This window comes from Octopus sinensis, linkage group LG7, assembly GCF_006345805.1.
Source record: "Octopus sinensis linkage group LG7, ASM634580v1, whole genome shotgun sequence".
Classification (NCBI taxonomy): Eukaryota; Metazoa; Mollusca; class Cephalopoda; order Octopoda; family Octopodidae; genus Octopus; species Octopus sinensis.
In genome coordinates, this window is record NC_043003.1 from 33949658 (window position 1) to 33964657 (window position 15000).

Here is a 15000-nt window from a genome sequence, read left to right on the forward strand (position 1 = left end):
AGACGGAAGACGTACCAACAACATCCCCAGGACCGGAGCCTACCAGAGATACACGAGGAATGCGAATAAAGCTACCACCTGAGCTTGTAAATATATCGAGTCACCCATCACCTCTTTCAAACCACACTACCTCAACCACCACCAGCCATTCTTCACAGCCCCAGAAAGACATTGTATCAAGGGACTCCATATAATAGCAAGTGGATGATCATAGAACATCCAGGTCCATATGTTAACTGGAGTGGCCGTTGCAAAATCTGCATCGCAGAGAGAACCAAAATTCTTAAGAATTATGCTAAGTCTGGCGCGTTAAATAATCATAAAGAAATTTTCTCAAAATGTGTTCATTTCAAACGCTGCCTACTGGAAGGATTGGATCTCCCCGTTTTATTATAGCTTTATTTTATCCCCTGGTCCAAGGGAGATAACTTGTTCTCAATAAAATCTTATAGGTCAGACATTGAGCCTCGTTATCCTAGCGTTTCCCCACGTCCACAAGGGAAAAAGTTGAATTTGTTTTTTGTATAGAGCCTGATGAGTTGCCCGCAAGGGTGTAGGTTTCGTGGAGACGAAACCATTGGCCACTCTATGGCCAGAATTTAACCTTTTGTTTTACTATATATATATATATATACATATATATATATAGTTGAAATTTATAGAAAACAAAAAGAAGTATTCAAATAATTAAAAGTAAAAGAGAATATGCACAAACGCATAAATACATATACACGCAAATGTACTTTCAGCTGGTGTTATCTAAATTCCAACGAAAGAAACTTGGTTCTGTGTTACAAACCAGCTCTTCCTACATCGGTGAGAAATTTGAGTAATTAACCCTGAGCAACATACATACTGACATATATTAAGAACAATTTATATTTTATTACAGTTGCACTTTAGCTATAAGATTCATTCTACAAGACTTAGTGTAGGTGAGAGAGAGAGGGTGTATTTTGAAGCTCTTATCATTTTTCATTCATTGTTTATTGTTGTTGTTTTCGTTATGATTATTGTTGTTGCTGTGTTTTTTTTTATGATTGTTTCTTATTTTTCTACTTTTACATAATTTATTCCCTTCATGAATTTGCATTTTCTTTAACTGTGTGTTCGTTTTCTAATTTTTTTTTTATATTACATTTTTTTTCTTTCTTTAAAAAAAATATATATCGACTGATATTTAATCAGCGTAACCCTGAAATATTATGAGGAAATATACAAAGCTAGCATTTCAAATCCCTATCATCAGTAGATGCTATGAGAGAGACAACAAAAACAGCAAAAATTGATTCATTTTCGTTTGCCGAGGAAGCTAAATCCAAGATATATTTTTTCTTGCTGTTTCTTTATTTTACGTTTATAGTTTTGTTTTCCCAGGAAACGCTGCGTGTGTGAGTCAGTGTTTGTCGGTGTATGAGCGTGTGTGGGTGTGTGTCTCTTTCAGCATGTCAGTATGTTTGTGTTTTCGTGTGTGTGTGTGAGTATGCGCTTCTGTCTGTGTGTACATGTTTTAAAGAATCAATTACTCATGCTTTTCTTTACCATAATCTTTATTCTTCGCTCACATTTTACGATTATGATTCAGGATGTGCCTACGTAATACAAACTTGTTGGTGCAAGCATATTTGTGAGTGTGTAAGTATCAGGGCATCCCATAAGCTCTATCCGATTTTACCTTCTTATTATTAAAATTGAATGAATGAAATTTAATAGTATTTTAGAATGTCTACTCTTTACTCTTTTACTTGTTTCAATCATTTGACAGTGGCCATGCTGGAGCACCACCTTTAGTCGAGCACATCGACTCCAGGACTTATTCTTTGTAAGCCTAGTACTTACTCTATCGGTTTTTTTTTTTGGCCGAACCGCTAAATTACGGGGACGTAAACACACCAGCATCGATTGTCAAGCGATGTTGGTGGGGGAACAAACACAGACATACAAACACGCACACATACATACACACACACACCACACACACACACACACCACACACACACACACACACACACACACACATACACACACACACGCATATATAATATATATATATATATATATATATATATATATATATCCATGAAATGTGGGGTTAGGCAATTTCAGCAAGATTTGAAACGTTTGGAAAAAGAGACTGAAAGAGTGCAATAACATTACCGCAGGATATAGAGTATCCAATGTTTCGGGCAGAATACTCTTTAAGGGTAACGATAACAGGAGGGAAATAAAAGAAAGACAGTAGTGCTTTGCATCCATTATATTCAAGAACCACCACACCTGAAACAAAAAAAAAAGAAAAGAAATAATAACAGTCGCTATTAAAATCTGACTTGCTTCATAAATTTTGGTGAAATATTATATATGACAAATAAATTTTAACGTACTAAATGCCGTCAAAAGTAATGTCCCAGGGTGGCCTCAAGCCAATGAGCGAAATCTATATAAGAGTAGTAGAAGGTCAATGTATATTCAATTTTTGGCGCTGTTTCACGTACGTTGATGCATTGTTCAACTGCGTAACGTTCACACAATGTGAGCCTGAATGCTGTTGTTTAGTCTTAGGTCTAAGTGGATGCTGATCAGACCTGCTCCATCCGTGACCATCATACCCTTTTCAATGGTTATAAACTCATTGTCCATGGTGAATATTATTAAAGACGTTAAGATTTCGATTTGGAGAGATTTGGCTTGTGTATTAGATCGAGTGACTTATAAGCCCCGTCGTTGGTCCGCGATACGCCTTGGGAATTAGAAATACTCATAAGTCGCTCAATTAAGTGAAACTCCGGTTTATTATATTATTGTTATCTACTGAATCTATTTAGCCTCTCCTCTTTGTTTTGCGATGGTATAACAAATGTACTCCTTGAACCTTTTTTCAAAATCCCCACCACAAGATTCCTCCAAATTTTCAGAATAATTGTTATTTATTTCTGCATAAAATATCTAGCAGAATATCTACGTAGTTGGCATGTCAATCAAGTCACACTTGATCCATGAAGGGAACTCAAGTTTTGATTGCACTATCTTTCTTTGATGTATGTTGTGTACAGTTAGAATTATCCTATATACGAAACCTTCCATATTTAAAACAGTCATGAGTGTAATTTAAAGAATATTTCAGTGTTGTTTCCAGTATACCATGTGACCAATGTTTCTAGTATAAGCTTTGTAGGACCATTGTTTCTGTAGAAAGTATTAATTTATTCATATATATAAAACATTTGAATATGACTTTGTTGTATTCGAATGAATATGCATGAATAGGAATAAGCGGTATTCAATTATATGAATGTGTAGTAAACATATTTAGGAAAAAGTAATATTCAAATTTATAAATATATGATATTTACATGGTAATTCTGAAGTGAACATTCTATTAGTTGGAAGTTCTAACTTCAAATACATTAATAGTTCTTTCATGATCGTAGCACCGAATTATAGATCGGTAGATAGATTTAAATATTTTATTCACTCAATTATCGGTATGAGACTCCATCATTTATTATAATTTTACCTGTAGGGGCCAGATGGGCACAGAGCAGATTGTTATCATAGCGAAATGCTGCTATTGAGTTTGTAAATATTATTTTATCCCAGATCAACTTTAATCAATCAGATATATGATCAAAATATCCCGTTCCCGAATGCTACCGTTTTTAACATATATATATATATATATATATATATATATATATATATATATATATATATGTATACATATATAAGGTCATTATGCAATGCTGCTAAAATTTCATCGATCGATCACGTTTGCCTGAGGTTGTAAAAATCCTCGTGAGTAATTATTGAGACACGTTTGGAATTCATTTTGGAAACTGAATGTTCTTAAAGACCTTTTTATTTCACTTTATATGATATATTTCTGAAATGAAAACATAGTAGTAACTTTTTGAGTCGCAGACCTGCACACGGAGGCCTAGTAAGTTCTGGGTGGACCTATTTTATAACTTGATTTGTATCTCTTATTAGAACTACAACGGTCCACGGGCACTAAAAGATAAAAGTGTCGAAAATGTACTTTTGTACTCAATATTTCAACCACTTGCGGTAAATTGGCAGATTTAGTCAGAAGATAAAGAAGAGCGCACATGACCCTTTCCAAGGCTTCTGAAATTTGTTCGGAGGAGAAAGCTATCTTCAGATCAGTGTCTTCATCTGAAAGAAAGCTTACATCCCAGACATAATCTATGTGCCAAGCTTTAAAATCATAGTTTGCAGATTGCACATTATGTGTCTGTCTATATCTACATTTTACTTTATATCAATACTTTCTTATTTAGACACACCAAAGGATATAGACGATGAAATGAAAAAGAATATAAGATAAAAGATAAATGGTGTATGTCACAGGAGAAAATTCTTCCATATTTGAAATTCTCGTTTACAAATAAAATCATCAAAATCTCAATCTAATTAATTATAACAGCCATTTAATCTGAAAGAGAAAATGAAATGCTCATCGTAGCCAAATATAACCTGGACGTAGGAGAATGGAAAAACTGGCCTACTCTATGTAGCAATAGATTCGATTCTCAAATAAAGTCCTTGTCTCAGAAACGAAATATTAGTAACTATAGCAGTAGTCTGAAAATAGTCGTGAAGGTTACAGATAGTTTAATTAATCAGAACTGCCCTACAATTAAAACTGAATACAATTCAAAATAAATATAGAAAAATGCTTGAATAAACCCCCATTTGTGTCAGTTATGATTTATGCCAGAAGCTTTTTTCCTCCATATCATTTCTTGTGCCATCGTTTTCAGTAACATGTTTCGGATTTCATTACATTTGATCTAAACACTGAATGCTTTTTCCTAAATTTATATTTGCTTTTAATTTCTTAATTAAAACATTGTAAAATAACCCAAGAGTTGAGAAATATTTGAAAATATTTATATTTCAAATTCTTTTTATATTGAACGTTCATATGATGCGGTCGATAGTCGAATGGCTGTCTAGTCCATCAAATTATACGATATTCAACAATGTTGGGTGACTAAACAATATTTGGAGTGGTATCGCTGTAGTGTTGGTTACTGATTCGCAAGCTAGCATTGGTGAGTGCTTGGAACAAAATAAAATCATTTATTCCATTGAATCGCTCTGCTTTAGAAATGGTACGAAATTATATTATTTTATGCAGTATAATTTTATTGATTCGTATGAACTAATGTAGCAAGTTTTCCATTCTTTCCAATTTCACTAACGCTATCTCATGCGTCTGGAGTTATGAAGTCCTTCCAAAAAGCCATGTTGACCACACCAGACCTTTAACTTGTGTGTCAAATCACATTAGTCAATGGAAGTTAGTTTCTGTCTTTTATTAAGTGTGTTCTTAACACCAATCTACAATAATGCTGCATAAATACAGTCGAGTCATTTATGGAATTATGTCTAGCATATGGTATTTTAGTACAATTTGATTTTGTTTTTAATAATAACTCTATGTATCACCGCATTGAATATGTATTTTCCATCGAAAGAAAAAAAGAACATTGAAACTGGGAGCGTGTTATTGTATTTATAGGGTTTTAGTTCTAGGAGACAATATGTGAACCAATATATATAAAAATTCGTAGCTAGAATTTACAGGAGTTCCTTCGAAAATGTTGTGGTATACTTGTGTGACAAGGAAGCGCGTGCTTCTAATAAGTAGCAAGACATTCTTTAGTATTTTACTTAATACATTCGTGTGCTATAAGGTTACTTTTTCTGTTCCTGTGTTTAAATATCTTATCTATTATGCTCCGTTTACTTCTATTTATAGTAAAATCCACTTGTCAAGGTTCTGCAACAAGAAGGTTGAGCGTTTCAGAATATCTCCTAACACATGTTCTCGTACTACTTATTTAATAAATGTAGGTTGATGGAGATTGCATTTGTTTTTGTATACTGCTTCTTCATTTTGGGTTTTTGGTTGAGATATTGTTTGCATGTGTTTAAACATTGTGTGTTGTCTGGGAAGCTTGAATTCTTTCTTGTTATTAGAGTTGTCTTTATGATAAATTTTCGGTTGCATTATTTTAATTCACATGGTAATGATGGTGGAGGCACGTGGCCAAGTGATTAGAGCTGCAGACTCGCGATCGAGGAATCGCGGGTTCGAATCTCAGACCGGACGATGTGTGTGTTTATGAGCGAAACACCTAATTTCCACGCGGCTCCGGCAGAAGGTAATGGCGAAACTTCTGCTGACTCTTTCGCCACAACTTTCTCTCACTCTTTCCTCCTGCATCTTGCAGCTCACCTGCGACGAACAGGCGTCCCGTCCATGTGGGGAACCTATGCCCCCAAGAAACCGGGAAACCGGCCCTTATGAGCCAGGCATGGCTCCAGAAGGAACAAACAACAACATGATAATGATCCGTCAACCTAGAGACTTCATCCAAATTAAAGAGGAAATAAGTATGAAGATACAATGAGTTATTTTTTATATTTTTCTGCCACAACATGGAGTATATAGGAGAGAAAAAAAATACAACGTATTTCAAAGAAACAGTACTTTCTTGTTCTTGTTCTGTACTTTACAAGATGTAATAACTTGTCCGGAACTTTTCCAAGTGCAGTAACTTGTCCTTTACTTTTCCAGATTTATAATATTATTTCTCTTGCTCGCATCTCCCCATAATATCCATGTTTTTTACAGGCTATGCTATTATGCTAATTAATAATGTGTCAAATGTGTCAATTAGCGGTGTAGTTGATATTTTTTTCTTTACCTCAATGATGCCGGCAACATATATTAAAAGTACCCCAAAACTATATTCATGAAAAAGTATCGAACTATATTATTACCCTCAAATTTGAGAAACAAACACTCATATCTTTTTTTCTTTTAAAAACTTCATTGCATGCTATTGATACCATGAAATTCTTCGAATTGAGCTCTATCATTTAAGCATAATTAAAATATAGTTTGTTTTTAAAATTATAAGGTTAATTGTACTTAAATCCAATTTTTTACCTTATATTTTTTCCTGATATTATACCTCACAACGTTTTTAATACAAACTTTTGTTGCATGGGACCAAAACTATGAAATTCATCACGCTTACTTCTGTCATTGAAGCTTAAGATAAATATATTTTGCTTTTAAAATAAAAACAATTTATTTAGATCTAAACTTGATTGGTGGCGTTACTTACTTCCCTATAACGTTGCTACATATTTTGATGTAAACTTTTTCTACTGGACCACAACACAATATTTTTATGCCAAAATGTAGCGAGGGACTAGTCCCCTTCAAAAAATGTCTTTTCTATTTGGTTAAGAACTGAATTAGTCACAAGCTCTGAACAATGCTGCGTGTGTGTAAATTGCGGCCTTAAGAATACTATTAAACTACTACCGTAGTTGGATTATAAGTATGTATGTATGTATGTATGTATGTATGTATGTATGTATGTATGTATGTATGTATGTATGTATGTATCTATCTATCGATCTATCTATCTATCTAACTACCTATGGCGGAGGTGGCGAACGCGTACATCGCATCCGTCATTGATTACCTCTGACCGTCCTGCCTTGTCTCGACCCTACCATCACAAAACTGGAACACTAACTCTTCCGCTTTTTGTGGGAGAGAAGCGTTCCGATGGTTAGGCGATCCATTTGCTGTCAACACCTGTAAAATACAGGTGGTTGATGATGCGCAGACATACAGTGAGACTGCGACATCTCCGGCACTTCATAGACGACGGTGAATAGGTGTGGTTGCCGTTTGAGCGGCGCGCTTTCCCGCAGCTCGTCTCTTTGGCCGAACTGCAGTCGTGGATCAAACAGAGACCGAGGCTAGGCGAATGGCACCGCGAGTGCCGCCTTGCTCTCAAGCAACTCTGCCGTCCAGGACCAAACTTGTGCGACTTCAATTCTGCAAAGGCGTTCTATAGAGGATTAGTGGAGGGGAGGTGCGATGACGTTCTCAGGCAGAATCTGGGCATCGACAAGGAACACCTGACCCGCCTGTTCAGGACGTTTCGGGGGCGGAACCACTTGAAAAGGTAGGTGAGAATAGAGAGACAAGTTTTGTCTCGTGAAAGTTTCAATAAAAGGTGGGTGAATGTAGCAAAGATGGTACGTGCGAGTGTCGAAACCACTTTGAGCATGATCCTGTAAAGGAGAAGAGAGAGAGCACTTTGCTCTCATGTATTTGTTCCCTCCATTCCTGAGGTTGCTGTGGATTTTCCGTAGGCTTTTCTTTCCGCAGATAAACCTAATCTTGCTTTTTACATTTTTAATATTTTCTATGATACACGATCCCTTTTGTTGTTTTTTTTTCTCATGATCACTTTTGATCAGAATTTTGTTTTTCTCCTTTTTTCTATTTTCGAAAAGAAAAGATCTACATTGCATTTTGTCCCCTCTGAGTTCGGCCCTGTGTGGTTAATAAAGAAACTTATCTATCTATCTATCTATCTATCTATCTATCTATCTATCTATCTATCTATCTATCTATCTATCTATCTATCTATCTATCTATCTGTCTGTCTATCTATCTATCTATCTATCTATCTATCTATCTATCTATCTATCTATCTATCTATCTATCTATCTATCTATAATAATAATAATAATAATAATAATAATAATAATAATAATAATAATAATAATAATAATAATTTGTTTCTTTACTACCCACAAGAGGCTAAACAGAGGACAATATATGTGTGTGTGTGCACGTGCGTGTTTGCATGCATATATGCGTCTGTGTGTGTGTGTACAACGGAAAAACATATCACATAAGATATATGTTTGTAGAAGAACTGTTGTTGATTCAAAAGTGCATTACATGGAGTTTCATAAGCAAGAAAACGTAACGAATCATAGCTGATGAGGATAATCTGAATGAATAGCCTCGTATTTTCGAGTCCAATAATTCGAAATTGGACCCTAGTGATGCAGCTACATTTTAACAAATTATATTTCTGAATTCTTGTCTATATGATGGATGTACACAGACTGTAAAATTTTTAAAATAACATTTTAACAGTTGTCGAGAATTTATTTCCAAATCCATTATTCATGTGCCTGATAAAGGGTGTGATTATTTATCAAATTATATTTATTAAATTATTGCTATACTGCGCCTAGGTAATCCTTTCATTCGCTAGAAACACCTATAACTTGACTTCCGATGAAATACAATAAGGATTCGTTGAAGGGTATTTTATAACTAAAGGGCCAAATGTTCAAGTTTTGAGTGCATTTGAGCATAGCTCTCTTTGATTAAGATTGATATGATCTAACCATCATTGCAAATATGCACTGCGTACCTTTTAGTATGAGACTCAATATTTTAAGAATGCAATTTTCCGGGAATTGATTTATCGTATTAGAAGTTGCAGACAGTATTATCACCTAATCAAAATACGTCCTTAATGCCATGAAATGCTACTCAAGGTTCCATGACATTAGAGATATTACTATAAGTAGGCATTATGCAGCTGTTGAGATAAGAGGTTACAAGGGATGCATTCAAAGAAAGAATATGGAAATCCTCAAAGCTTCTGTTAAAGTTAATGCCTTTGTGCTCTCTTTGTAATCTCACACAAAAATTTCATTTAAAATTCAGAGATCTTAGTCGGAAGGGAAGTTGTAAGTTTATTCAAAACCAGTTACTTAAAGTAGAATAGGAATCATTGCAGATCGAGAGTCAACCAACTGCACCATTTATCTGTACAAAGTACTTCGAACACAAAGGCATGTCTACAGAGAGTTTTCTAAAATTTAAATAGACATATACTCATAGCAGTTAGCAGAAATCAATCGAATTTTAAAAAAAGCGTAATCTATACAGCTAAACTATCTATCTATCTATCTATCTATCTATCTATCTATCTATCTATCTATCTATCTATCTATCTATCTATCTATCTATCTATCTATCTATCTATCTATCTATCGATCTGTCTGTCTGTCTGTCTGTCTGTCTATCAATCTATCTATCTACCTACCCATCTAGCTAGCTAGCTCGCTAGATAGATAGATAGATAGGTAGATAGGTAGATAGGTAGATAGATAGATAGATAGATAGATAGATAGATAGATAGATAGATAGATATGTTTCTTTATTAGCCACACAGGGTTGCACACAGATAGACCAAATTACAAGGTAGAGCTTTTCTTTTGAAGGTTTAAAAAAAAAAAAATAATAATAATAATAAAATAAAAAATAAAATAAAATAAAAAAGGGGGGGTCGATCAAAAGGGATCGTAAAAGGAGAGAAAGAGGACAAAAAAAGGGGGAGGTTAAAAAAAAAGGGGGAGAGGAAAAAAAATTGATCAATAGGGATCGTTATCACAGAAATGTCAATATGAAGTGTAAAGGGGAGGACAGGTGAGGTTTACCCGTGGAAAGAAAAGCCTACGGAAAAGACCACGGTAACCTCGGTCAATGAAGTCACATGTTATATTTCTTTTTTTTTTTTTGCAAATAAGCAACTCTCTGTATTAATTTTTACGGTTCATAGAATCATAGTCAAGGTGGCTTCGTCATTCATACGTGCCATCCTTGCTACATTCACCCATCTTTTTTTAAAACATTCACTAGACAAAACTTGCCTCTCTACTCTCACTTTTTTCTTCAAGTGATACTTGAAGAAGTTGATGAGAGATTGACCAGAGAGGAAAGTGTTTGTCTCTAATCCTTTCAGACGCGTCCACCAGATACATTCTTTCGCCATAGCCACAAGTATGATAAAAATAGCTCTTCCTTCCCGTTTGAAGGAAGGAGGCGTGACGATATTAACGATAGACTCGGCTGATAAACCGACACGTCCCACACGTGACAGCAGTCGTTCGACATAAGCCCACAGGTTGGAAATTGTTGGACACTGCACGATTGCGTGCAGAGCGGTTTCGTCGCTCTGCCCGCATCTCGGGCAGGTCGGCCCCGTGTTTCTCGAGCCATGCCTATAGAGCTTATCCCGAACGGGTAGCGCTTCTCGGTAGCACCGCCAGGCCAGGGATCTCTGGAAGTTGTCCATAGGTCCCGGGCCGAAAGTCGTTTGAAACAGGCGGGTCAGGTATTCCTCGTCGACGCCCAGGTTTGCCCCGAGCTCGTCGTCGTACCTCCCCTCCACTAATCCCCTATAGAATGCTTTGGTTGTGTTGAAGTCACTCAAGGTCGACCCGGGACGGCAGAGTTGCTTGAGAGCAACGCGACACTCGCGGTGCCATTCGCCCTTCTTCGGCCTCTTTTTGATCCACGACTGTAGTTCGGTCATGGAGACGAGTTGCGGGAATGCGTGCCTCACAAACGGCGACCACACCTGTTCACCGTCGTCTACATAGAGCCGGAGATGTCGCAGTCTCAGCGCGTGTCTGCGCATCATCAACCACGGCATGCCCAGCCCTCCTTTTAACGGGTGTTGACAGCAAATGGATCGCCTGACCATCGGGACGCATCCTTTCCACAAGAAGCGGAAGAGGATGCGTTCTAGTTTGGTGATGGTAGGGTCGGGACAAGGTACGACGGTCAGGCGGTAGTAGATGATGGACGCGATGTACGCGTTCACCACCTCCGCCCGACCTTTTAGGGACAGTTTCCTCTCGGCCCATTGCTGGGCGAGAGTGACCACCCTACTCGTTATCTCGTTCCAGTTCTTCTCCATTTGGAGGTCCGGACCGAACCAGACCCCGAGCAACTCAACCGGGCCGTCTGTCCAGCGTCCCACGACGGAGGTACTGGTGGACGGCATGGGCTTGCTTCTCCAGGTGCCGAGCCGCAAGCCCACTGACTTTTCCCGGTTGATTTTTGCTCCTGTCACCGCTTCGTAGTCTTTCAGTGTCTCGCCGACCCGCTCGATGTGCTCGTGGCTTGACACTATGACGGTGACGTCGTCCGCGTATGCAGACACGCTCGTCCCGCATCCTAATTCTCGCGGGATGCCCCTCAGAGTCGCCAGCTTCCGCAGTAGTGGCTCAAGAGTCAATACGTATAGAAGCGCCGAGAGGGGGCATCCCTGACGGACCGAACGTGCAATGTCGAAGGGTCTCGATAGATGTCCATTTACGCGAATTACCGAACGGATGCCTCTGTACAAGGCAGCTATCCAGCCGCGGAAGACGGGACCGAAACCAGCCGCTCTCAGGACTGCCTCCAAGTATCGATGGTCTACCCTATCAAAGGCTTTCGATTGATCCAAGTTGATCAGGCCCCACCCATGCCAGGTTCGTTAACTACCCTGTCTATGATGTAGCGCATCAGATGGAGGTTGTCATGGATGCTCCGGCCCGGCACGGCGCACGTTTGTGCGTTGTCGACCAGTTTCTCCATGACAAGCGCCAACCTCTTGGCTAACACCTTTGTCAAAATTTTCAGGTCTGCATTGAGCAGAGTGATTGGCCTAAAGTTATCTATAATGTTTCCCTTGTTTGGATCTTTCTTCAGCAGAGTTACAGCTCCTCGACTCACAAAACCGGGTATGCTCCCGTTTTGCTGCCAGTTGCAGTATACCGCTGCCAAGACGTCTCCAAACAAGTCTGGCATACAATAGTAAAATTCGTAGGGTAGACCATCCAAACCCGGTGATTTGTCCCTCGAGCATTCTGCCATCGCTTCCCGCACTTCCGCCGCCGTGATGGCACCTTCGCAGCACCCTGCCTTTCTTGTCGAGAGTCGTGGCAGGCTATGTAGGTAGGCACTGAAGTCTACCCTACGTTCTTGCCCTCCACTCGTCCCGAACAGTCGGGCAAAATGCTGCTGAAAGGCCTCACACATTTTACTTGGCTCGAGCAATTCGCGCCCCTGTTCATCTACCAGTGACCGAATGGTGGCTTTGTTGCCCTGTTGCGCCTCTGCCACCCGGGCCTCTCTCGCGGCTCCAACACCTTCGTTCCTTAGAGCACGCATCCTAGCTCTGACAGCACATCCTTCGTGTTTGGCGTTGAAGTGTTGGTCGAGGGCCAACCTCGCCGCCAAAACGTCGGATGCGATGCCGCTTCTAATTGCCTCTTCTAGCTTCTTAACTAGCTCACCCTCTACTCTATTTCTATCTATGGCTAGTGCTTTGCTGTACCTAATCGCTTCTGCTTTTACTGCTCTCTTGAGGGCAAACCACCATTTGTTGTTGATGATGGCTCCCGTCAAAGCCCTCTTTACTAGTGTGCTAATCCGGTCTCTGAAAACTTGTCTGGACGGGAATGATGCGTTCAGTTTCCAGTACCCAGGACCCTGTCTATGTGCCTTATCTAAGTCTAGCGTACACGTCACCAATTTGTGATCCGTGTAGCTGACTGTGTGGAATTGTGGACATCCTAAGTTATCCTTGTCTACTGTCCTACACAGTATCCTATCTAGATACGATCTCGACGACCCACTGCGGTTGCTCCATGTCCACGTTGGTGCATTTGGGTGGTCGAGTCGGTACCTGTCAGACAGTTGGAATCGTCTGAGCAGGTCTCTGAGGCATTTGCATCCCCTTCTGTTTCTGTCTCTACCCACGTAGTCTACATGCGTGTCCAAGGTAGCATTCCAATCCCCCACTAAGAGTAAAGGACGAGACGTTCCCAAGAATACTTCTAGACGTCGAAAGAAATCCGCCCGACCTGTTAAGGGCGGTGCGTAGACTGATACGAGTCGAAAAGCGCACCCATTGCTGCCGTCAACATCCAGAACGATCAGTCTACCCTCCGGGTCTACGAATATCGTCTTGACTTCGAGATCCAGGCTCTTGTGAAAAAGTACCGCGGTGCCACTACCGCCCATCCTCGGCAGACAGGGAGCGAAATAAATGTTAAACTGTCCGCCAAACATGGACTTTAGGGCCCGTGGCTCGTGGAGTCTGGTCTCACTTATGGCTATGATTCCCAAATCATGTGACTTGATGTCATTTAGGAGGTATCCTTGTTTCCAAGGAGACCCCAAGCCACGCGCATTCACACAACCAATCTTGACCATGATTCTATTGGGGTGTGTGCTTTAAAACACACAAATGAAAGTACAGAGAGTTACTTACTTGTGTCGAAAGTTTTGGCTTCCTCGTTCTTTGATGTGTCTTCGAGGAGGTTTCTATATAGTTTTTGGGACAGATATTTCTGGAAACCCCCTACAGCATTTGGGAAGAGGGCTTTGAGTTTGTGGTGTTGTGTTTGTGTGATGTGTAGTATTTTGATGTGTTTGGGTGGTGTAGTGCGTGGATGATTGCTATTTTTAAAGTCATCTTCACAAATGTTTGTGTATCCTGTGATGTACTCCATTAGTTTGGAGTCTTTTGTGTCTATCGCTGATAGCATTGTTTTTGTGGTGTTGGTGCTTGTTTTGTTGTGTATGGAGTTTTCAGGGTTCAGGTATCTCCCTGCTTTGGTTGCGATTTCTTGTTTGGTTTTTCTTGATCTTTTTCTTTTACCCCCTGTGGCTATTTGCCATTCTGTCGAACTTTCATCGTTAGATGAAAAGTCTGACGAATCAGCAGGGGGCAAGGGTAAAGCGTCTGGGTGTGTTTGTGCGGTTGTAGATATTGTTGTGGTGCGCGGGGAGGGTGTTGCTGGGGGGTTTGTTGTGGTTATTGTCTCTCCTACATCCTTGGTGCTTGTCTTCTTCGTTGTTATTCTTGGTGTTGGAATTGGTTTATTTGTTGTTGGTGGTGATGATTCTGTTCTTGGCGCTGGTGTTGGTGTTGTTTGGTTGGGTTGGCTTGTTCTTTGTTGTTTTTCCTGCATTTCCGCATACAGCTTCTTGACTAGCTGTCCATATTGTGGTGTGGGCAATAATCCTGGCTTTTGTGATTTTTCCTGTGGCTGTTGTTGTTGTTGTAATTTTGCGGCAGATTTGCACTCCTTTTTGAGGTGTGCCTCACTGCCACATGTATAGCATCGTGGCCTTCTGCCCTCGACTACTACGTATAACTTGCGGCCATCCTCAAGATGTACGTGGGTGGGGATTTTATTTATGTCCTCTTGACTTATGTGGAAGAGGAACTCTATTCTCTTTCCCAGCCAGTCCTTGTTTTCCGAAACACCGATATCTAGGATGTT

At 39.4% G+C, this 15000-nt stretch overlaps 1 long non-coding RNA gene across 2 annotated transcripts in view; it reads left to right on the top strand.

Moving 5' to 3' along the window:
* Nucleotides 1–8015: 8015 nt before the first annotated feature.
* LOC118764213 overlaps nucleotides 8016–15000 on the top strand; it is a 16234-nt gene continuing 9249 nt past the window's right edge. For both annotated transcript variants that reach the window (XR_005000004.1, XR_005000003.1), the window contains exon 1: nucleotides 8016–8135. This is a non-coding gene — a long non-coding RNA (uncharacterized LOC118764213). The remainder of the gene's footprint in view (nucleotides 8136–15000) is intronic.